This window comes from Trichosurus vulpecula, chromosome 8 (assembly GCF_011100635.1).
Source record: "Trichosurus vulpecula isolate mTriVul1 chromosome 8, mTriVul1.pri, whole genome shotgun sequence".
NCBI classification, from domain to species: domain Eukaryota; kingdom Metazoa; phylum Chordata; class Mammalia; order Diprotodontia; family Phalangeridae; genus Trichosurus; species Trichosurus vulpecula.
Genome location: NC_050580.1, coordinates 62,279,528 through 62,305,019, shown reverse-complemented (window position 1 = coordinate 62,305,019; position 25,492 = coordinate 62,279,528). Strand labels below are relative to the sequence as shown.

General features: G+C 45.1%; 1 protein-coding gene across 4 annotated transcripts in view; it reads right to left on the bottom strand.

Moving 5' to 3' along the window:
* Positions 1 to 25,492, bottom strand: part of ZMIZ1 (zinc finger MIZ-type containing 1) — a 441,312-nt gene that overhangs the window by 322,466 nt on the left and 93,354 nt on the right. For all 4 annotated transcript variants that reach the window (XM_036734708.1, XM_036734709.1, XM_036734712.1 and 1 more), the window contains exon 4: positions 2,499 to 2,606. The gene's annotated coding sequence lies outside the window, so the exon portion shown is untranslated. The remainder of the gene's footprint in view (positions 1 to 2,498; positions 2,607 to 25,492) is intronic.

The window sequence follows — 25,492 nt, the reverse complement described above, 5'->3', positions numbered from 1 at the left end:
TACATATACATAGCCTGGAATACATAAATACATAATAAATCAAATTAAACACATAAAATAAATTATATATACACACATTAAAAGTACAGTGTATATACACACATATGTGCATATATACATAGTCTATATATCTGTACGTATGCTGTATATATGTGTACACACAGTATGGTGTATGTATACATACATGTGTAAACATGTATGTCTACACACACACACACACAAAACAAAACACAACACAGCCTGGAATACACATATATAAATTGAATTAAACACATAAAATAATTAAATTATATATACACACATTAAAAGTACAGTGTGTACATATATTTACACACACACACACGTACATATATACATAGTCTATATATCTGTATATATGGTGTATATATGTGTACACACACACTCTCTGTCTCTCTGGACTTGCCTATCTATACAAATCCTGCCTGCCCTTCAAGTACCAATTCCAATCCAGGCTCTTCCAGGAAGCCTTCTCTGACCATCCTTTTCTGCTTCACCCCTCCCGGCCAAAGCCCTTAGGGCTTGCACTGAGCATCAAATCCAGCCCTTAGTTATACATTCTTTTCCTCAAACCAGAAGCCCAGGATATCAGAGGATCAGGACCTGACATCCAAAGCCACCTAGTCCAATCTCCCCCAAGGGAGGGGAGTCACATAAGGGGTGACAGCTATCTCTCTCCAGGCAGCCCACAGCACTCTGGGAGAACTGTAATCAAGAGAGTCTTTCTTTGCAGTCCAGTCCAAATCTGCCTCTCCAGCCTCTAGCAAAAGCTCCAAGTTCTGCACTTGGGGCCCAAGGTGAAAGATGCTAAAAACCCTCTTCCAGATGATGGAGCGGGTCATGTCTTGTCTCCCCCAACCATAAGCTCTTTGAGGGCAGGAACCGAACACTTTGTCTTATTTATGCTCTTCTCCCACAAAGCCCAGCGCAGTGGTGAGCACATAGGAGGCGCTCCAAAAAGAGATTTTAATGGACTAGAAAAAAAACCCGAGACCATGCTCTGCGGGAGATCTACTCGGCCGACCCCTGCCCCAATCTGACAAAAAGTCTCCAAATTCTTGTCAGGGATCCAGCAGCTTTGGGTCAGTGATCTTTCTCACCCGCACCCCTTCCATTTTCTCCACACAGCTTGAGGATAGAATTATACTGGGGTGGTCTTCTGGAGAGCAGCAAAGATTACAGTTTTCATAGGGTAAGAATTCAGGGTGAGAAAGACCTGGGGCTGGAGTCAGGAGGCCTAGATTCTAGCCCCGGCCCCATCACTACTTTATCTATCACGGGGCTAGAACGAGACTCATTTTATGTACATGTATATAAGTACATGTATTATATACACACATGCACCTGTATTATGTACATACATATCTATCTATATCTATCTATATATCTATATATATACATGTATGCACATCAAACCAGAATATATATCTATATATATATCTATATCTATATCTATCTATCTATCTATCTATCTATATATATATATGCATGCAAGGGGTTTTTGAACAAGTTGAGAGCTGTCCGAATTGGCACCGTCATCTCCCTCTAGAGCTGGGGGTACACACTGAGGAAATAACTCCTTTCTAGTCTGATTGGCCTGACACTTAAGGGGATCCATCAACACTGATGAAGAATGTCCAGGAAAGAACCGTTGAATAACTTAAACCAAGTCAGTTACTGAGAAGTTTTAACTCTCTACCAGTTGGAGCTACAAGTGCTCATCAGCCCACTGTAGACACTGGCCAGAAGACCACTGATCTGAAAACCCCAACGAAGGGTGTCAGGGATAGACCCTAGAACTGGGGTGCTTAACCTGAAGTCTGGGAACTGATTTTTGTAGATTTTTTCATTTTGATAATTGTATTTCAATATGATTGGTTTCCCTTGTAATTCTCGGTAGTTAATGTATTTAAAAATATTACTTTGAGAGGGGTCTGTAGGCTTCACTAAACTGCTTCCAAGGGGCCCATGCCACCAAAACAAAACAAAACAAAATGGTTAAGAACCTTGCACCAGAAGAAAGAAATGGAAAGAAATGAATTTGGCCACCCCAGCTCCTTCCCTTAGGGCACTGGCCACCTCCCCCACCTAGTTCCTGGTTTGTACAGATGAGGCACCTCCCTCCACCTGAAAACACCCAGTTCAGGGCCTTGCTAAACAACAAGACAATGGAGATCTTAAAAAAAAAACCCTTTTCTTCCTCTTAAAGCATGGCAGAGAGAATGATGGTTCTGCCAGACTGGCAGCTGTGGGCCCTGCCTTGGTGGCACCTCCTTCCTTCCTCCCCCCACCCCATCCATGTACAGGTCAATAATAAGAGACAGATACATCTGTGCCCCAGGGCACAAAGTGATCTTGGTGCTTTAGGAACACCTTGAGTGGGATAGGCAGAAGCTGGTTTTCTCTCTCTCTCTCTCTCCCTCCCTCTCCTTCTCTCTCCTCTCCCTTCCACCCCCAGCTTCTTGCATGTGCGCTTTTACCTTCTCAGGGCCTTGGTGTTTATAAACGGGCTCCCTGTCTTCTGAGTCACTCTCCAGACACCATTGGCAAGCCGCCGATCTCACCCTGCGAATGCGTCTCCTCCTTCTCTGTGGAGAAAGGGGGGGAAAAACACATGCCATGAGGGAGGCTGGAGCATTGGGCACAGAAGGGCAAGCTGGGATCTGCACGCAAGCAGGAGGGCAGGCAGGCGGGCCTGTGGTCCAGACTCCAGGCCGAGCTCTGGTAGCCTCTCTCCTCAGGCAGACAGGGAGCAGCAGGAGGTCACCCCCTCCACTCCCTGCTGTCCCTGGGCACAGCTAATCTTGGCTGTCCACTTAAGTACTCCAGTTTCCTGGATTCCCCAAGCTCTCCCTCCTGGTCCCAAACCAGGAGGCATGATCAGAGCTGGCCAGGTCTGTCTCTGCCACCCCCAGCCCCCTATGCCTAGGCTGCTGGCTTTTTCCTTGGATTTGTGGAACTCTGTTTCTTGGAAGGGGAGTGGGGAGCTGGCTGTTTTACACCGGGGGTTTTTGTTTTCTTTTGTTGTGGGAAGGGGGGTGGTGGTGAGAAGAAGCCGAAATAATCTCCTGCCTGTGAAGCCGATAGCCAGTGTGAAAGGGAGAGGCAGTCCTGGGGTATTTTTAGCTGCATGTACAAAGCCCTTGCTGTGGACCTCATCTTGCTCAGTAGCGCCCTGTCTGCCTTCTGGGAATTATCTTGCACCGCCATGGCCCTAGCTTCTACTTCCAGGGCTGCACTTTAACCCCAGGCCCTCCTCCCTCCTCTGGCGGAATTTTTTCCTCATTATGAATTAGTTACCAGATTGCTGGCCAAACAATTGTAATTTTATCTCCTCGGGTTTAGGTGGCCCTCCACCTCTCTCTATAAGCACACCTAACCCCTCACACTTTCCAACTGGCCAGGCTTTGCCTGCTGCAGTGAACCCAGGGGGCCTCAAGTCAAGGTAATGACCTTTTAGTAAGTGCCCTCCAGGTTGTGAGGTTACAAGGAAGAGGAGACACAGCGCAGGCCTAAAAAGAGAGACAACCTAGCTGGAGAATAAAGAGCATGAAACAGGGAACAAAAGAGGTCTTTCCTGGTGTCTCTCCCCACTCCCCACCACAGCACTTCGGCAGCCTCTACCCCAGACCTTATGTGTGTTTCCATGTTCCTCCATACATACGTGTGGTCTCCTCCATCAGAATGGAAGCTTCTTGAGAGTAGGGACTGCTATATCCTTAGTGCCTGGTACATAAAATGCTTACTGATTGAGTGACTGATTGGTATAAACAAGTTAGTGCACCGGGAACTCCTGTGGGAGCTCCTATGAGCTGGTAGGACTTCGGGAAATGTATCCTCACACAGAGAAAGTCTGATGCTGCAAATGCCACCACCCAAAAACATGCTTGCACCCACATGCGTATCTAGACACAAATGTGCCGTGTAACTTTAAAAAACTGTGGTGAAAAAAAATTGTCCTTATAATTTAATCCCCCTGAAACCTTGAAACTAGTCTAGTCAGCCAGTATCCAAACTATCCCCCATTGGTGTGTCTTGAGCCGGGTGCCTGGGATGGATGTTTTCAGCATCCCTCTCATCTCCTCACCTTGAGGCTCCCAGTGAGAACTCCCTCCACGTTTCCCCCTTTTGTCTCCTTTCTCTAGGTCACCCCCTTAGAAGGGAAAGAGGGGGTCCCCAAAGGAGGCTCAGCAGAAATGATCCTCCTTCGTCTGGCTCAACCTAAATGCTGTGAAATTCTCGCTCCTTGGGGACCTCACACATCAGTTACTGCCTGTTAGTCAGCGTCCACAAGGCTCTGGTTAATAAAACCAGACCCGTCTAATAAAGGGGGATATTTAGGTGGCTTTTGATTAAGGACCAGCCCCTCTCCACTCCCCAACTCCTCCCGCAAAAAAAAAAAAAAACCCAGCCAGAAAGAAAAAAAATTCTTCTCTCTTCATGCTTTGTAAAGTAAGAGCCATAAAAAAAAATAACAAAGAATCTGAAAAGGGGGTGGAGAGAGGGATGGATGGGATTCCCAGGATCACCTAAAATCTGAGCAAACTAGCTGATTGTTCAAACCAATTAGAGGCTTCCTAAATTCACAGCCAAAGCCCCAACAGGAATGGGGTCAGCTGTATAAGGCAGACACAGAAATTCTAAAAAGACAGGGCTGATTGTCTAAAACCTACTACCTAGACTGGGTCAGCTCTTAAGGCACTGGCATCTCCTCATTGATGGAGCTGGGAAGGGAGGAGGCAGAGAGAGAACAAGAAAGGGGGGGCGGGGTGGGGGTGGAGTGAAGGAGGGGGCCAGAGAAAGGAGGAGTGGGCTGGCAGAGCCCCGAGCTTTGTGTTCGCTGGGAGCAAAGGGCAAGGGGGGAGGGGAACAGGAATGCCTTCATGATTCTCCAGAGCAGAAACACTGACTGGAATGTGAGCTTGTGAATAGAAAGGAGGTGACATTGCAAGTGAATTTAGGGGCAGGGGGTGGTGATGGGTCAGGGGGAGGGGGAGAGGAAGCAAGAGGCCAGCAAGTAGAGCCAAAGAGGATATGATTCAGGGCCTGCTCTGCTCCCCGGGCACTCCAGTCCAGGCGGGTCATAGGTGGATGACCTGGTGACCACAGCAACATGCCCTTCCAGACACAGCTGGGGAGACCCCTGGTCTTCAGCTGGCCCCAGATAGATGCGGATATAACAAAACCTCTACAGAGAAGCAGGGCAAGGGTAGCAGTTTGCTATTTCTTCATCCCTATCATGCCCCCCTACCTCAAATCCAGCCCTGCCACCCCCAGCCCCAATCTCTTCATCTTTTTTACTGAGATCCTTGCAGTTAAGAGAAATCCAGGGTAGCCCTGGCCCAGCCCATGTGGTCCCTTGTACGGTGAACAGGATGTGGGTATCTGGAGGTGAAGGAGAGTGTGGGGGTCGAGGGACAAATGGGTGGGGAGTGGTTCGAGGGACAGTACTTCCTTAAGACAGATCGGTTTACCACATTCAGTTGAGCCCAGGACCGCACAGCTGCAAGTTATAAATGTCTCAGCCCAACACACACACACACACACACGTTCCTTTCCTTCAGCCAAGATTCCACCCCTTTGTGGCTCCTATCAATCGTCTACCCCAATCCTAACAGTGACCTGTCAGTCAGCCTTCCAAGGCAGGACCCAGGTACCACATACAAGGCTCCTAGGCTACAAACACTATTCTAACATTCTAACACTAAAACCTGCTACAGCCACAGCACTGGGATACCCCAAATACTTCATATACCCGAAGGAAGAAGCATGGACCTAGAAAACAGACAAAAGAGTAGTTCAGAACATGAGTGTTGTAGGAATTCTGGAGGGAGAGAGGGAAGGAGAGAGGGGGAGGAGACAGGAAAAGGAGAGAGGAGGAGGGAAGGAGAGAAAGAGAGGGAGAAGAAAGGGGGAGGAGAGAGCAGAAAGAGAGAATGGGAGAGGGAAAGAGAGAAGGTGAGGGAATGGGAGAAGGAAGGAGAGGGGGAAGGGGGAAGAGAAGGGAAAAGAAGGGGGTGGAGACAAAGGGAGGGAATGGGAGGGAGTACAGAAAAAAAGGAGAGGGAAAGAGAGGAGAGAAGAGAAGGTGAGGGAAAGAGACTGGGAAGGCAAGAGAGAGTGGGAAAGAGAGGGGAAGGAAAAAAGGGAGGTGGGAAAAAAAGAGGGATGGAGAGAGGCAGGCTTTGGGCTAGTAAAAGGGCACTCAAGCCAGGGCTCCTTGTTCTGCTCTACTTACTCCAATCTTAGCAATTACTGAAGACCCAGATCTTGCACTGGCTGCTGCCTTCTCCAGGAAACCTGCCCTGATGTTCAGTGTAATTTCAATCCACAAACATTTCTTAAGCACCTGGTTAAGCTCTAGGTCCTGGGCAAGGTAGGGGAAGTCACGCTGTAGAGGTGGCTCTCCATTTTGCTCTGAAAAGAGCTAGACCTTCAACCAGCCAGAGGTGAGAAGGGGAAGGCATCCTGGAAATGGCAGACCACTTATGCCAAGGCTTGGTGGTCAGCAGAGATGAAATGCCAGGTAGAAGGAACAGCTGGAAGGCCAGGTGGACTGGACTGAAGAGCACGTAAATGAGAAAAGGATAGATAAGCTTGGCAAAATAGGTAAGAATCAGATTGTAATGGGTTTCAAATACCAAGCTGAGGATTGGACATTTTTTTTCTAGTGAGGCCACGAAGATTTCTGAGGCGGGGGGGGGGGGGGGGGGGGAGGGAGAGGAGGGAGGACAGGAGAGATGGGGGGAAGAGAGAGAGGGAGGGAAGGAGGGAGGGAAGCGGGGGGGGGGGGGGGGGGTGGGGAGAGAGAGAGAGAGAGAGAGAGAGAGAGAGAGAGAGAGTGTGTGTGTGTGTGTGTGTGTGTGTGTGTGTGTAAGGGATGGGGATGGTATTTTAGCGATATCAACTTGGTAGCTGTGTGGAAGGCAACCAGACTGGAGGCAGGGAGAACAGCTAGGAGGCCAGTCATTTGAACTCCTAAGGCTGTCCTTACCACTCATTTGGTAGTAGTCCCATCTGACATGCCCCCTTCCACTGCCTCTGACTTCACTGGGGTGAGAAACTCTCACTTTACCAATGCAAATGTGCAGCAACTGAGATTCTTAGAAAGTTGCCAGAGGACCCTAAGGCATTGAATGACTAGTCCAGGATGGCAGAGCTGTTAGGTATCAAAGGCTGAACTTGAACACAGGTCCTCCTGACACCAAACTCTCCAATGCCAGGCTGCCTCAGATTTTTAGCTAGCTTTGTATGTCAGTCATGACCCCAAATAAACTCTGGACTCCTGAAGGGGGTGACTGCCTCATACTTCTCCTCTCAAACATTCCACGCAGGGGAGGCCTAGGGTCTTGGTGTGATTGATTTGGGGCCCACAAACTTCCTTCCCCAGTTCGGACAAGCTCATACTTTGGGACCCACTCAGCCACCGAATGCACAGAGATTCTCCCGACACCTACCATTCCATCCCAGAAAAAAAAAAAAGGCAGAGGGTCATAGAAGCAGGAAGCAGGACAGAAACAGGACAGTTCATTGAGTCAGGAGACTGAATGAATATAATGGCAGGATTTCTAACTCATTCAATCTCCATTCTAGGTTCTAGGAAGATCCCAGAGAAAAGTACCACTGTTCCTAACAAGATGGGGCCTAAGTACAACCTGCTGCCTGGGTCTTGCTTGGGAAGGAGCAGTGGGGTGGAGTTACTTCCAGCCTTCTTTGGTCCAGCCCTTTTCTCTACTGTGATGCTCAGCTGACTAAAAGAAAATAGCAGTCTTGTCCAGGAAAAGCCCATGATCGGTGGCACAAGAAGCCGTTTCCAGGAAGAAAGCTCCATCTCTCTGGTTTTGAATCATATCTCTTCTAAATCCTCAGGCTGCCTCTTTAGGGAGAGATCCATCACTCAGACAATAGCCTGAAACCAGCCACAATCTGATGACTGTCACACTGCCCCGACCCAGACTCCCACTAACACCACTACAGACAGGCACAGGCTAGTCAGTCCAGCCTTCCTTCCCAACTTGGCTAAGCCTGCAACAGTTGAACAGGGTCTTCTTGAAGCTTCCCTCAAAGACCAGGCTCAGCGGTTTCTTCTTCTCTCCTGGCTCCAGCACTTACAGGGTTCCAGGAAAGGGAAAAGTGGAAGAGAGAAGATAAAAGGGAAAAGAGGGAGGGAAGGGAAGGTAGAGAAGAGAGAAGGGAAAAGAAAAGGGGAGGGAAAGGATTAGGGAATGAAGACTAAAGAATGGTGATGAGAGACAGGGGGAAACGGAAAGGATGGAGAAAGGGAAAAGATATTTATTCATGGTTGCACTTGTTAAATCCTAGGAAATCTTGACTCACTTCCATTTCCTCTTTGCTTACTTTTTGGACTCTCAAGTTGCTGTTACAAACTCACTGTGATGATCGGTCTCAAGAGGTTATCATTCACTTGTTGGTCTCTTTCGCATGAAGATAAATATATTGAATTATGTTTCCCCTCCAACCCCTCCAAAAAAAAAATACCAAGAAAAGCCCAGAATTCACTGCTCACCAAACGCATTCCATCTTCAGGTCTCTGCCGCAGCTGAGGCACCAACACTGGAAGTACATGTGTCTCTCCCCTATTTTAGTGGTAACTTTGTTTTATAAATAAATTATATAAATAGGCTTCTTTGATTACTCAGAGCATCCAGCATTTAAGGACTGGGGCACTGCTGTAGGCATAATTGTACTACTGAATTCATCAGCTGCCTAATTATCATTCATTTTGCATTTATTTCTGCTAATTAAAAAGAGAGAAACTCCTAACAACTTTTACATAAATACTATATTTGTTCTATGTAAAGATGTGATGCTAATTTGCTGGTGATTAGCCGATTATCTAATTTTATCTCTGTCATGCTGCAGAGGCCAGTATCCTACAGCTAACTGGAGGCCTGTAGTGTGCAGGCTGGGCCATCACCGGCTCCTTGGATACACACACACACACACACACACACACACACACACACACACACACACACACAAAAATCATGCACACACACAAAATCATGCACACACACATGCACACATACACACAATCATGCACACACACACAAAATCATACACACACATGCAATCATGCGCAGGCGCGCGTACACACACACATATACCCCAGGACCAAGGCATGTTGAGAATATAGAGAGAAAACCCAATGAAGGCCACTCGTGACATAGAGGGCATTCACCCTTGGATTCAGGCAGCTGGAAGGGTGTGTGAAGTGACTCACGGGGTCTGAGGAAATGTTCATAATGGCAAGATACGCTTACAGTTATGGGCCCAACCAAATGGTCTATTTGGGGCCATCCATGGAACACATAAGACCAAGCCAACAGTCATGTCTACCCTGACACACTTCTCCCTACCTAGGACAGCACAGCCAGGCTTTGGAAGAGATGTTCTACTCTCAACATATCTGTCCTCATCCATTCCCTGTATATCCTCTTCTCTACCTGTCCAAATCCAAGCTGGTGTAGCACAAAGACCAATCAATCAATCAACAAGCATTTATTAAGTACCTACTACGTACTGGGTGCCAAACAGTAAAATAGTTACAACCATTCAGAATACAATGGGAAGAGTAAGACATTTAAAATCAGAAGGAGGACTAACTCCAGAGGAACAGACCTTAAGCTGGAAAGGATTTCCAAGGCCATTCTGTCTAACCTTTGCATTTTACAGATTGGGAAACTGAGACCCAAGGAGGTTAGGACACTTACCCAAGGTCATACAGGTCCTTCTAAGTGTCAGAGGTAGGATGTGAACCCAGGCCCTCTGACTCCAGAACCAAATGTTTCCACTTCTCTCTGGGCCTCAGCTTCCTCAAATGTGAAATGAAGGGGTTAGATTAGATGACTCCCAATGTCCTTTCTGTATCTGTGATTCTACCTGTGACTGAGTCCTAGCTTTGACAGTCATTAGCTATGGAACTTTGAGCATATCATTCAACCTCTGTGAGACCCGCTTCCCTCTTCGGTAAAGCGGGAAGGATGATAATACCTATACTGCCTATATTGCAGGGTGGGTACCCCTGATAAAACCTTAAAGTACTATGTAAAGGCAAGCAGATAGGGCATGGATAGGGCAGCTAGGTGCCAAAGTGGACAGAGTGCCTGCCCTGGAATCAGGAAGACTCATCTTCTGAGTTCAAATCCGGCCTCAGACATTTAGTAGCTGTATGACCCTGATGAAGTCATTTAACCTTATCTGCCTCAGTTTCCTCATCTGTAAAATAAGCTGGAGAAAGAAACTGCAAACCACTTTAGTAACTTGGCCAAGAAAATCCCAAGATAGAGTCATAAAAAGTCAGACAAGGCTGAAAACGATTGAACGACAACAAAAGTGAGCAGTTCTTTTTATTGCCTTTAAAACCCAAAGTCCCCCTAAACTAGTGGTGTCAGACGCAGAAGTGAATCCCTGCAGGCTACATAGTGACTTAGAAAAGCACAAATTAACATTATCTATATTATATTGCATTTTTATTTATTTTGTTAAATATCTCTCAATTGCATTTTAGTTTGGTTCTGTCACACTTAGGAGTTTTACTGCTCTGAATCTGACCTCTCCAAAGTAATTCCTTACAACTCCATTTTTCATCACATAATTTAGTAGGATTATGTATTGTACTTATATCTAATAATTTCACATGATACTTGCCTTCCCAACTATATTTTACTATCTTAAAGGGCAGCATTTATGTTTTGTTTAGTAAAACCTTAATTTTCCAGGTAGAAGTGAGTTTAGTCCCTTGACTACTGTTTTAAAAAAAAAAAATATCTCTGATATGTATTACATAGTTCCCTGCCTTCTTAAATAGAGTAAACAGGACTTACCCATTTCTCAGTGGCTCAGTTACTAAGATTGTCAATTACTAAATTGTAATCGGTGTCACAGAATGAAATCTAAAAACCCTGCTGAGGTGTGGAGAGATGTTTATTTCTAGAACCAGGAGTGTGTGTGTGTGTGTGTGTGTGTGTGTGTGTGTGTGTCTGTGTGTGTGTGTGTGTGTGTGTGTGTGTGTGTGTGTGTGTGTGTGTGAGAGAGATAGATAGAGAGAGAGAGAGAGAGAGAGAGAGAGAGAAAATCAATCATCACTAGAAAGACGAAATGGGTTCAAATCCTACCTCTAACATTGACTATTGCCAGACCCTGGGTAAGCCACTCAAGCTCCATGGCCCTTAGCGTCTGCATCTGTAAAATGGCGAAGGCGGGGTGAGGGGGGTGCAGGTGTTGGACCAAATAGTCTCTGAGATCAATCCCTTCTAGCTCTGGTCCTAATTGTCAAGCTGCCGTGTGACTTCTTGCTGCCCTTAGGATGCTAGTTTGGGGCTTCTCCCTCTCTCTTTATAATCTGCTGCTTCCAACCTTCTACAGGTTGACAGAGAAGTAAGTTCATTACAATACTAAAGTAAGAGTAAAAATGTTCTGAATAAGAAGTTTTCCCATGAGCAAAGGACACTGACTTTTTAAGTAAATGGACTCTAACATCTATTTTCAGTGAGTTTTTCTTTAATGTTCACTGTTTTTGCTGGGATCTGAATAGGTGAGTTTTTAAGGTAGTTGAGGTGTGACTATTAATATAATATCGGAGTACAGCTAACTTTGCATCTCCAAAGCATGCAGTACAGACCTAATCCCATGGCTGATTGGTTGAATGGCTTGACCGGTAAAAAAGAAGAAATAAAGAGGCTTGACCTTTGATGAGGCCATATTAGATGATATCTATGGTCCCCTCCAGCTCAACTTACACAATGACCACAGTAATAAAAAAGAAAACATGACTTAAAGGCATCAGGACCCTGATCAATGCACTGACCAGTCCTGAATTTAGAGGACTCAGTTTCCTCTTTTGTTAAATGATCATCGATTAACAACCGACATTTATTAAGCATCTCCTACACGCCAGACATGGTGCTAAGCCTTCCTCCTCCCTATCTCATAGGGTAGTTGTTGGGTCTGGTATGATTCTGGAGGAGGAAGACTTTTTCACAGTATAAAAAAGTTACATCATCAAGACTTATTATTCTAAGGCAGCTGGTGGTGCAGGGGATAGAACTTGGGACCTGAAGTCAGCAAGCCCAGAGTTCAAATTCTGATTCAGACACTCCTGAGCTGGGTGACCCCCTTGGCCAGGTCATCCCCATCTTTCTCAGTCTCTTCTTCCATAAAATGGGGAGAATACTGGAGCCTATCTTACAGAGTTGTGAGGATCAAAATAGACAATATTTGTAAAGTGCTTTGCAAACCTTAGAGCGCTATATAAATTCTAGCTATCACCATCACTATAACTATTATTATTGTGAGACACACCAGAAAGATGCCATTTAGGGACTCAAATATTCTAAGAAATTGGCCAATTATACTTGACCTACTTTGTACAAGGCACTGAAGGGCAGGTTCAGCTACATCCCAGGCACAGGCTAGGGATAAAGCCAAACGGGTTTCTTACAGCCCTGAAGATAAGACTGAGAAAGTCTCAAAGGTTGTGGGCTCTGACTCATGCTTCTCTTTGCCCCTCTCCCATCCCATCATAGGTACCTTGCACACAGTAGGTGGTCAGTACAAACACAAGTCAACGCTGGACCAACTTACCATGACTAGTGATTTCTTTGCACTAGATGCACATGGCCTCTACCAGAGATGATTCCTGCCTCTCAACAGGAGGAATCCTGAATGCACAGAATCTACAGCCACTAGAAGCAGGCTTGCAGTAAGGCCGACACAGGGCAGAAGGCCAGGACAGACCGGCCCTTCTGCTTGTCAGCAAGTCATGCTGCTAAAAGGACAAGAGAGTTTTCTATATACACAGCAAAAGCCTGCATCCCCCTTTTCCTTTGTGGCCTGGATGTCCCCCCACCCCCATATCAATAATTTATACCCCCAGCCAAGGCATGGGGGCTTTGCTGCCAAACCTAATTTTCGAAGAGCACAATTTGCAGCAGATGGAGGGAAAAAGGCTTCTTTTCATTCAGTCCATTCCTCCCACCCCAGATTCGCTCTGTCCTCCCTCACTCGGGTGGATATCCTCTGCTCATTCACCCGCCAGAAGCTTTTATCACTAAGCACACAATCAGAGGAAACCCAGAAGGCCAAGTGGGGGCTGCCAGGAGGCCAGATCTCAAGAAGGCCGAAAACAAAGGGTACAACCCAGAGCTACAGCCTTGGAGGAGAGCACGCAGCGATGTCTCACTCTCTGGGACTCCTCCTCTCACTCAAGACAAAACGGATCCCAGCCCCCTCCACCCTCTGGGACGGGGCTTGGCGGGAAGGCCGCTGTTATGGCAGAATGGACTGGACAGGCCCTATCGTTCAGTTTCAGCACTGCCCATCTGCTGCTTCCTCAGGCAGCAAGGAAGCTCAGAAACATCTCCCCATCCTCAGGGAATCTGTTCCCTTCCTCCTCCTGGACAGCACTCCTCCTTCCCTTCCTCCCAGGCCATACCAGAGACTTCCTCCAGCCTTCCCAGACCAACACAGCTGGATCTGGATCAATTATCTGCTCTACTTCCCTCAGAACTTAGGTACATGACCAAAGGGACTGGACAGGCCTATCCCACATAACATTGCCCCAAGTAGCTAAAGTCACTTAAACCTTCAGAGCAAACGTGGACACAAGGTCACAAAGCCCTGCATTGTCATTTAGCCAATCACCTGTTTTAAACTAACTGCCCCTGAATGTCACTGTGCCTAACGTGTTTTCCTGGAATCAAAGGCATTCAATTCAGTGCACCATTTTGTGTCCGCTATGTATGGCGCTCACACATAAACACACACACAGGTCAGAGTACCGACTCCTGTTACTTACTGACTGTGTTCTATCAGACACAGAATCTTACCTTCCAGGTCTCAGTTTCCTTGCCTGTAAAATAACACTAGGCTACAGTAAGAGAGGCATGGTGTCCAGAATGAGGAAGATGACGGCCATGCTTTACTCCACAACGGATCAGACCAAGATGGGAGAATTTTGGAGGGACCCAGAGAGCCCTGTATGGTGTGAGCTGATCATTAAAGGAAGTGCGGCCATGGAGTCAGGAGGACCTGAGTTCAAATCCAGCCTCAGACACTTGACACACTTACTAGCTGTGTGACCTTGGGCAAGTCACTTAACCCCAATTGCTTTGCCTTTCCCCCTCAAAAGAAAAAAAGAAATGGTGGGGGGATAAAGGGCCTAGGGAAGGAGAATCATTGATGTATATCCACTGGATTCTCAATCTGGCTTTGCCACTAACTAATCTGAGTAAATCACTCTTTGCTTATGGGCCTCAGTTTCCTCATCTGTAAAATGAGGACCAGAGATAATAGGATAAGAGTCTAAGATTCATTCCAATAGGTCAACTTGTCTGGGGGATGTGCAGGAGGCATATGTTTTCTGAGCAGCTAATATGGTGCCTGGTACACAGTAGGCACTTAATAAGTGTATATTCCCTTCCCCTCTCTTCCCTTACTATGATAGGATTGTCTAGTCCAATCCCATATTTTAGAGATAAGGAAACTGAGGCCCAGATATGGAAAGTGACTTGCAGAAGGTCACAAAGGTAACGAGAGGAAGAATTCAAACCCAGGCCCCCTAGACCCAAATCCAGAGTTCTTCCCCCTATAACAACGTCTTTGCTTTATGAGTGTACATTCTTGTGGGCATGTGCAAAAGCATCCCAGCTTGCTAAAAGTAAATGTTATTATTTATTTTTTTATGAATCAGTGGTGTAATGTCTAAAGTTCAGAATTAAAAGGGTGATAAAGAAACCCAACAATCTGACTTGGGAACAAAGGGGTAGACAAAAACACAATTTATCTTTTTTGCCAAGCTCAACAAAAACTGTTTTGATGTACTAATGGCTCTTAATGGGAGTCAGTAGCCATCATTTAAATAAATAATCATCCGGCTGATGACAGAAGTGTTGGTAAGCCTGTTCGCTTGTGTGTTCGATAAACATGTACACAGTCTATCTAAAAATGTTCATCCAAAGAAGCACAGGGCTTTTCAATAGAGCATGGGCTCCATCTGTGACCTTGGGGAGGTCACTGAAATACCCACTGCTTCATCATCTACGCCCTGGCTCTCTGGGCTGGCGATCAACATCTGAGCCCACAGGGAGCATAAATGGACCAAGTATTTTCTCCCTTCTTACATGGAAGATCTCTCTTTCATTGCACACTTCCCTTTCTTGCCCTCCCTAAAGGGCTCAGATGGATCCACACCCTAAAATTAGTTCCTGCTTTGGCTGACCCAGAACCCTACCTCAGTGTCAGGTTCCCTCCACAACATTCTACATACAGAAGCCGTGCACTGGCTCTCCCATTTGTATGTCCTGGATTTTTGGACCTGCCTGCCACCATCTCTGTCCCTAAGCTCTGACCTTGTCTAGCTTCATTTGTGGCTGCCTGGTCAGACCTCTGCTAGCTAGCAATGGCCTCATGATCCTTGTTCTGGCCCCGCTCTCTGTCACTAGATCATAGAATCATAGATGAAGGGCTTGAAAGGATCTTAACAACGAATGAATTCAACCATTTCCCCCCTCCCCCCAATCTAGTAGATGAGGGAACTGAGATCCAGAGAAAATAGCAGCTTTTCCAAAATCACAGATGTGGAAAGATGAAGAGGTCAAAATCCACCCATTTTATAGAGGTGAAGTAAGTTGGTCAAGGTCACATAGAAGTAAACAGTAACTACCAGAACCCAGAAGAGAATCAAGTCTTCTAAACCCATCCCTTTTTCTACCATGTTATGCCATCCCTCCACTTCTCCTCCTTCTTTCTCTATTCCCTTCTCCAACCACCACCCAAAACACCGTCAGCAAGCACTTTTTACCCAATGTTCAGAGGGAGAGAACAGTAATGACACGGAGCATTTGACTGACTGTCAAGAGAGCTGAAGTCACTGCTGTCACTAGCTAACTGGGGACTTTGGGGAAGTTCTTAATCAAACAGTGAGCATTAATTAAGCACCTACTATGTGTCAGCCATTGTGCTTTCTGGACCTTGCTTTTCTTATCCTTCCTATGAAGAAGCTGGACTAGATTAGGGGTTTTTAATCTGGTGCCTGTATTCAATATAATTATTATCCTTTGTAATCCAACATAATATAATAATCATATTAGCAATATTAACATAGCTCTATAAGCTTATAATAGCTAACATTCCTATAAAGCCTACTATGTGCCAGGCCCTGTGCTAAGTGCTTTATAGTTATTATCTCATTCTGATCCTCACAACAACCCTTGGGAGCTAGGTGTTATTATTACTTATATCCATTTTAGAGATGAGGAAACCGAGGCAGTCAGAGGCTAAGTGACCTCAAGATCACAGAGATAGTAAATATGTGAGGGTAGATCTGAACTCAGATCTTCCTGACTCCAGTACTCTATCCACTGAGTCACCTAGCTACTTTCAATTTATTTTAATTTATTTCTGTATTGAAAAGCATTCTTCTGAGAGGGGTCTATAAGTTTCACCAGACTGGCAAAAGGGACCACGACACAATAAAGTTAAGGGCCTCAGGTTCCACATCTATAAAATGAAGATGATAACAGCGCCTAGGCTGGGTTTGACGTCCAAATTAGAAAACGTGTCTAATGACCCCTAATCTTTGTATAGCGCTTGGCAAACCTGTAAAATGATATAAAAATACTGATTTTGATAAGTTTGACAGCCTTGGACGAGTCACTAAATCCTTAGTTTCTTCATCTGTAAAATGGAGCCACGGTAGCATCCGGCAGTATAATAGAAAGGACACTGATGTTGGAGTCAAGAGGACCTAGGTTCGAATGCCACCTCTGATACTGATGACCTTCACTGGGACTGTTTGCATATCTTCAAAATGAGAAGTTTGGACCAACTGGTCTGCAGGGTCCCTTCCACCTCCATAGCTATGGTCAAGCAGTCCTTTTTACAGAACTGTTATGAGTAAAGAACGAACAAAACTTAGGCATCACAGAAATAAGTAGTGATTATTTATTGTTATTGCGTTTACCGTCTTAGAGGACTATCGTATCAGCTGCGATACAGTTTGTGAAGAGAGGTGTGTGACTGGCCCAGTGTAACACAGGGAGTACCTACGAAGCAAAGATTTGAACCCAGGTCTTGAAACTCCAAATCTAATACTTCAGTTTAGTCACTTTTCAGTCTTGTCTGACTCTTTGTGACCCCATCTGGGGTTTCCTTGGCAAAGGCACTGAAGTGGTTTGCTCTTTCCTTCTCCAACTCATTTTACAGAGGAGGAAACTGAGGCAAACTGGGTCAAGTGACTTGCCCAGGGTCACTCAGCTAGTGTCTGAGGCCAGATTTGAACTCAAGGAGATGAGTCTTCCTGATTCCAAGCCCTGATTCCTAATCCACCTAGCTGCCCTAAATCTACTACTTATTTCTGCTGTATTTTTAATACCGTTCTATTTTCTAATCTGCAGAAATCCGGAAAAGGTTAGTTACTTACTGTCCAACACAGACACATACATGATTTTGGGTCTGGTTAGAAAAAATAAAATTATTTTTAGACCCAACACTACCGTTATATAGACACTCAGATCAGCACATGGAACCAAATCTGAAACACTAACTATGTTAATGCTCAGAAACCCACTCCTGTAACTGTAACATTCAGGAGATCACACCATACCTACAATTTGGTCTTTGGCCAAAAGCAATAAAATCGGACCTATTGTTATTATTCAAACAAGCCATCTCCTTCAGGTCCCCTTTCCCTTCCCTGGGAAGGCTAGTTAATCTGGAGCAGGAGTTGAGAGAGCCTAACAGTCTAGATCTGGCTGCAGTGACTGGATGGGGTGGGAAGGGGAAGTTGAGAAGGGACCCAGAGTGGGGAACAGGGAGGGTTTCTAGGAGTTGTCTCAAAATGACTCTCTCCAGAGACAGCCCTATGCTATTCATCAACTGGTTTTCAGGGCTGTGAAAAATCAATGAGATTTGAGCTGCAAACTCATCATTAGGACAGGAAAAACTCTGCAATGGAATTGATTTGTTTAAATATAATAACACAATTTAATGACAAGTCATGGGGGTGGGGAGAGAAGGAAAGGAAAAAAACCAACAATAAAAAAAAAAAAACAGAGATCTCAGCCTAACATGAGACAAAAGTCATGGCTTTTTTGCCTCTACTCTGCTGGTAATTATTTAAATGGTTTTAAAACACACACACACACACACACACATACACCCATGCCTCTGAGGAAGCCTGGGTAGGAACACGCTGTCAGAACAGGGAAAGAGCAGACATTGGAGGAGGAGACTGCAAATTACTGAGTCTGAGAATAGATTTCAGAAAGGACATACCATGGCCCTGCTCTGTCTTATTTGTTGGTCTTGGGGTTTGGTTTGTCTTTGGTGAAATAGCTCTGGAGGGTCAACTGAGCCACTGGTGATCCAATCTGTTCTCTCTCTCTGTCTCTGCCTCTGTCTCTCTCCTAATCAGGAGACCCTTAATGGGTCCAGTTTGGCCACTGCTGTCAACAATGTGAGCAGGTACATTGGCATCCATTTTTAAAAGCAGTGAGCTGGTGAAAGGCTAAAAGCCAGGCTTCAACCCCTAACCCCCCTCCAGGCTATTGGAAGGAGGGAAGCTGGGACTAATCATGCCAGAGCAGAAGGGCCTGGCAGACCTGAGTCTGAGTCATGCTTTAGACTGAAAGCCATAGATGCTGAGGCCTAGGAATGTCTTGATGCCACATTAACCAATCAACCCAAGTGATCATCTTAACTATCATTTCTATAGCTCTTTTAAGGGTTTGTAAATAAACCCTCTGACAAGGTAGGCAGCATTGTTAACCCCAGGTACAGAGGAAGAAACAGGCTCAAAGGTATTAATTGACTGTCCACAGTCCCACAATGTTAGAACATCAACCAGAGTCCAGATCTTCTCACTAGGGGTCACTTTTATGTGCACAGGTGCTGGGGGAAGGGGGGGATATAAAAGGAATGCAACAGAATGGAATTAAGCACAATTATAATTACTACCATTCACAAAGTGCTTTAAGGTTTGCAAAGTGGTTTATAAACATAATCTCATTTGACCTCACAATGACCTCTATTATTAGTTTCCCACCCCCCCATTTTACAGATGAGGAAACTGAGGGAGAGGTTAAGTGACTCGCCCAGAGTCACACAGTCAGTAAGAGTCTGAGGCCAGATTTAAACTCAGGTCTTTCTGACTCCAGGTCCATCATTTACTTGTTTATGCTTGTTATATGCAAGACGATGGGTTAGGTGCTTGGAGATATAGACAAATATAATAATTAAACAAAAAATTTCATGCCTACTATACACAAGGCACTAGACTGGACTCTAGGGAATGGAGGGAGAGGGAGAGGGAGGGGCAGGCACATTGCCTTCAGTGATTTGCATTCTACTAGGACATAGATTTAGAGGTGGAAGGAATTTGGAGGCCATCTAGTCATTTTCCAGAGAAGGAAACTAAAAATCAGAAAGTTAATTTAATGGTAATTTACCCAATTTCATATATGTATCAGTGACAGAATCAGAAATCTAACTCATGTCCTCTGACTGCAGACTGGTTCTCTTTCCCCTACACTATTTGAAATATCTTCTCTTCCTTTAAAGACTTATAGTGTAGGTGGGGATATAGACCATGTAAATATGGAAAAGCTAACAACAAAAGGCAATTGGTGCATCTTAATATACAAGAGATTAAATGCCCCAGCACTGTGCCATGTACACATCAGATAATCAAAAAATAATTGTCTATGATGCCACAAGATAAGTGGTAGAGACAAGTGAAATAAGAATCACAGAATGACAGAATTTGAGAGTTGAAAGGGACCTCATTCATCATCTTGTCTAACCTGAACCTAGTCTGTATTGGGAAGAGAGTGAAGAGATCAGACTGGCTGGAGCAAAGATTATGTACTAGTAAAGTAGCAAGAGAAGAGATTGGAAAAAGACACTTGATTTCAGACTTTGACTCCTCCACTAGCCAATGAGGACTCAATACTGCAGGCACAAAAAATTTGTGAGCTCTGTAGTGACATGCTGAAAAGTATCTTAGGAAGGTTAGGATCTGTGGTGTTCCAGATAGCTTGGCAAGGGTGGAGCTAGAGTTAGACAGACTATTTAGATCTCTGATAGTCAACTTTCCTCTCCTCTCCCCAAGGTATCCATCCTATCCAAAATCCCTAGAGTATGTATGAACTAAGCACACGTGCATGCACATGCACAAGCACATTCACACTCTCTCTCACTCACACTCACACACATACACACCCCCATTATTTGCTTACACTGTCTTTGTTTCCTTTTCACACATCAGTATTTGGGGTGTGAAGTCTCCCAAGGGGTGCCATACCATCCACATCAGGTCCTAGTTATAATCACTGCCTCTCCCCAACCTGGGCCAAGGACAGCTCAAGGATGTGGCCTCTTTTGCCTCCTTCGTTTTTCCCCTTTGGCACCTGGCTCCTAGCTCCTAGCTCATGGCTCTGCACAGAGCAGCCAATGGTGGTGTTGACTGACTGACTCATTCCAGGTTGGGGTACAAAAGCGCCCATCAGGTGTTCCTGGCAGCACCTGGCTCAGAACAATGCCATTACTGGCATCTGGCCTCAGGAAGTTCTGCACTAATTCACGTGACTCATACACTAGGCAGCCTGTTCTTAATCCAGACCCCAGCATTGCCCACCGGGAGATTTCCACCCTCCTCACTAGCTGGGCAGGCATGATGCCTGTTTTCCAAATTAAAACCTTAGTCTGAATCCAATAATCTCCCATCCCAGACCTGGCTAAGTGAACATATCATTGTTTTCTCAGTTACTACCACTAACTCCTCCCTCTCCTCCAGCGTCTAGAAAGCAGTGCTAAGATTAGTGGAATATTCTGGTTATCTATCATCGTATAGACCATGCACAGATTCAGAAGTCTTGTTTCAAGTCCTAGCTGCCCCACTTTGGGCGCCTGTATGGACAAGTCTGCGACTCAGTTTCCTTATCTGTAAAATGGGGATAATATGCTACCTACGTGTCACAAGGTGGTTACAAACTGTTTCTAGGAATCCCTGATGCCCACACCTTACAGGGAAATGAAAATTTATGTCAAAGGTGCTTCTATAAAAATGTCAAGCAAAGTCCAAAGGTAAGGTATGATAATTATCATTACTATGAAATGATCAGAGAAGGCAGGATACCATGAAGGTGTGTGGCTTGGGTACTATATGCCACAGAGAAAAGAGGTCACTGTGGGAGACAGTAGATCCCATGGGCTTTCCAAATGACGTAGGTAAGACCTCAGGCTCTTCAGCCTTGCTTAATTCTATTCCATGGGAGTACACCCTCCAAGATTCCAAATAAATCATAGCATCAAAGAGCTACAAGGGATGTCTGGGGTCATCTCATCTCTACCACCTCATTTTGCAGAAAGTTGAGGCCCAGAGAAGGAAATGATTGGCCCAAGGTCATGCGGATCCTAAGGGGCAGAGCCAAGATTCCAAGCCAGGCTTGCTGATGTCAAATTCAACATTCTTTCCAACCTAGCAGGTGACTCTTCTCCCTCCCCAAACCCTAACAGCGGCCACAAGCATCTGTTTAGTGCCTGCTCTGTGGGCAGGGGTGACACAGAAGCAAAAATCAAACAGGCCTGCCCTCAAGGCACTCACATTCATCTTCCTAGGTGATGGGAGTAGGAATTATCACACAGACAGATAAGTAAATAACAAAAATATGCAAAAATGCAAAAATAGCATTTATATGATATTTTAACATGAGCCCAAGTGCCTTACCCTATTTGATTTCACTTCAGTCTCCCAACAGCTCTGTGAGGTAAGTACTAATACTATCTCCACTTTACAGAAGAGGAAACAGTGTCTTATTATGACTTGCTAGGGGCCACCAAAGCTGATAAGTATTTAAGGTAGAATTTGAACTCCGGTCTTCCTCACTCCAAGTCCAGGGATTTTTCATTGCTCCATCTGGCTACCACAAATACAAAATAAATATGCACGCACACATGTATGTGTATGTATGTGTGTGTGTGTGTGGCACACACATGCACACATGATCACACGTGGCAGAGGTAAGAAGGAAGAACACTGGTGGGGAGCAGGGCCGCCTATGCAAAATCCTTAACCTACTCTCTAACTCTGAATACATATGAAACTATAAGACTCTGGTACAAAGCTGTTGTTGTTCAGTTGTTTCAGTTGTGGCCGACTCTTCGTGACCCCATTTGGAGTTTTCTTGGCAGAGACCATGGAGTGGTTTGCCATTTCCTTCTCCAGGTACAATACAATAGATAAGCTAAAGTAAGTCTGATCCGGAAGCTGAAAGCTCTGGCCTTGATGGAATAAACCAGCCTGACTAGCCTGAGTCGCTCTCCAAATGTCGTGTCCTGAAGGTCATCCATTTCCACTCCAGGTAAACACACAGATGATCCTAATCCAGTACTCTTCTCAAACCCGGGGCAATTTCTCCCAGTGCCAGCTCCCTTTTTCCTCCTTACCCAGGCCTCCAGGAGGTTGCACTTGAGGCTGCATTGATGTCTCCTCAGCTCTTAATCAATATTAACTGATAAGGGACGCTAATGATGATTCAAAAGCCCCAGCCAGGCATTACCCAGCCGGAAGCCTGTATCCAAGGCCTGTCTGCTGGCTTGCTACATGTCTCCCAGGGGAAATGGAAGCTGACCTGGGAGAGGTCACCAGCAGAGACACTAATTCAATTCTGTCCCTTAGTGACCCCTTCGATTTTGTCAGCTACCAACAAAATCAATGACAGAAAAGAAAACTAAGTTGCCCCCCAGCAAGGATGGAATGGGGCTGTGGTCACTGTTCCCTTTCTTGAACAAAGAGCTGCCAATTTCTTGTACCATGATATAGGTTTAAAGCTGGAAGGGACCTTAGAGATCATCAAGGTTAACACACATACCCTCATTTTACAGATTGTAAAACTGAGGCCCAGAGAGGAGAAATGACTTACCTCAAAGACTCAGGTCTGCTATGTAGTCAGCTAGACAAATCCATGGTGGGGGGGACGGGGAGGGAGGGAAGGGAAGATAACCTCACAGCCTCCATCCTAAATAATAACTGACATTTATATCACACTTTAAATTTTATTAAGCATACATTCTATTTTGCATACATTCTTTGAGCCTTACAACCACCCTGTGGTGTAGGTATTGCAGGAAGAATCAGCCAGGAAACTAAGACTTAGAAAGGTTAATTAACTAGTCTGTGGACACACATCTAGCAGGTGTGAGGGCAGGATTTGAACCTAGGACTTCCTCACTCTAAGCCCAGCCCTGTACTTACTATCCCACACTGCTTATGACAAGAAAATACTACAAGGTCATGTGTAATTAAATGATTAGATTGTGTGGACCAAGGTCAGCTGAGAGGAAGCTTGATAAGGGCTAGAGTAATCAGAGAAAGCTTCCTAGAACAAAGGAGCCTTGAAGGTTCAGTAGAATTTGGAACAGGGGAGGAAGGGCAGTGTATTTGAGGCAATGGAAACAACACAAGGGAAAGTGAGAATGACCTCAGGCTGTGGACCTAGTGTGGTGAGAAGGTCCACCGGACCAGTTGAGAAAACCATCACCACTGGTGGAGAGATACCCATTCATCTGCTTGCCCAGGAGGCCTCTCCAGTCTTGGGGCTATGAGGAGCCTACAACCTTTTAAGAGGCGGGGGACCTCATGTCACATCCCGTGCTTTTGGTTTACAACTAAGCTGATATTTCACCTAAGAACCCAAATTCCCAAATGTACCATTTCCAAAAATATTTGGAATAAGCCAATCTTTCTGCTGAATCGATGGGCAGCCCACCCTTAACCTAGTAACCAAAAACAAGAGAAATCAGCTAGGTGGGAAGAGAATAGTGAGTAAGGAATGAGATGGGAAAACACATAAATTACTGGAAACAGAATAAATGTGCCCTTACAGTCCCAGGGGGAGGTCAGAAAAATCTTTGAACTAAGAGGACTTAGAGGACTCAATTTTCCACGTGGGGAACAGCCAGTGTTCTCCCAATATTTAGCACATCTAGATGGGGAAAGGGATGTACTGGAGTCAGGATGACAGGAAGGCTTCAGAATTTACAGGCTGTGTGACTCCGGACATCTCACTTAGCCTCTGTAAATTTCACTTTCCTCTTCTGGAAAATGGGCAGAATGGTCTCATAGGGTTGCAGTGAGGACCAAGTAGGATGACATAGGGAAAGCCCTTTGCAAATGTTAAAGACCTAGGTAAATGCCAGTTATTATTGTTAGTGTCTATGGACTCTTTTCCTTCTTTTATTGCCAACAGGCAGGGTGTATACATTAATTTGCATACTAGCCTAAGGAAAATGATCAGCTGATGAATATTTATTAAGTGCCTACAACATATCAGCCAGGTGCTAGTCCCTGGCCTCAAGGAGCTCATGACACTGAAATGGTTATGTACAAACAAATTAAATTCAGGATAAATAGGAAATATATAGGAAAAGGCAGGCACTAGAATAAAGAGGGATTGGGAATTTAGGGTTCTTACAGAAGGTAAGATTTTAACTAGAACTTAAAGGAAGCAGGGAATCCAGGGAGGTCAGTAGTCAAATAGGAGAGAGAATACTCCAGGCATGAAGGACAGGCAGAGAAAATTCACAGTTAGGAGACAGAGTGGCTTCTTTATGGAACAGCCAGGAGGCCAGTGTCACCGGGTAGTATTAGGAAGATCAATTCCCTACTTGGCAAAATAATCTTGATGCATTCCAAAGCCAAGGATGGATGTCTTTTATTATCTTTTTTTTTTTATTATCGATGTTGTGACAGATTAGCACGGATAATTGAGAACCGATATGGTTGCAAACCATCACCAATGGAATGATATGTCTTGTTTTACAGCCTGATTGTGGAACTCTATGGGAGTCGGGGTGGTGTGATCCTAAGTCAACAAGACTGGCATGATTGCCATCTCTAGTGTCATATCATTACCACAATTCCATCTCCAGTCACCCTAGTGTAAAGAGAGTAGAAAGATGTTATCTTTGAAGCAAGCAGTTCATCTGTGGCAAGGACAAGCCCATATGCATCCTGAGATTGGCCAGGGCTTGGAGACAGGATGGGTGGAGGAAGTAGACCCTTAACATACCCCTTTTACCAGGGTTTGAGTCTCTAGAACCCTGCAACTGATCACTACATGTCAGAGGTATATGAGAATAAACATCCATCTTCGGTTGTCAAGATGCTCAGGATAAAACTAATGAAGGAAAAAGACCATTAGTGGCAGTGATGTGCAATTCTCCAGAAGGCTAACAGTCCCTGCTCTGTTAAGAATTCCCTTCTTTCCCAAAGAGGTTCCTGGCACCTAATGGCCTTTGTTTTGTCCAAAGTGGATCTGGGCAGAAAGGAGAAGTAGACATTACAGAGACAGACAATCTGAAATAGGAGTGAACCTAAATGATTTTTTTAAGGGTTATGGGGATTTATCCATATTACCCCTTGACAATTTCCAAAGGGCTTTCACATCTGTTA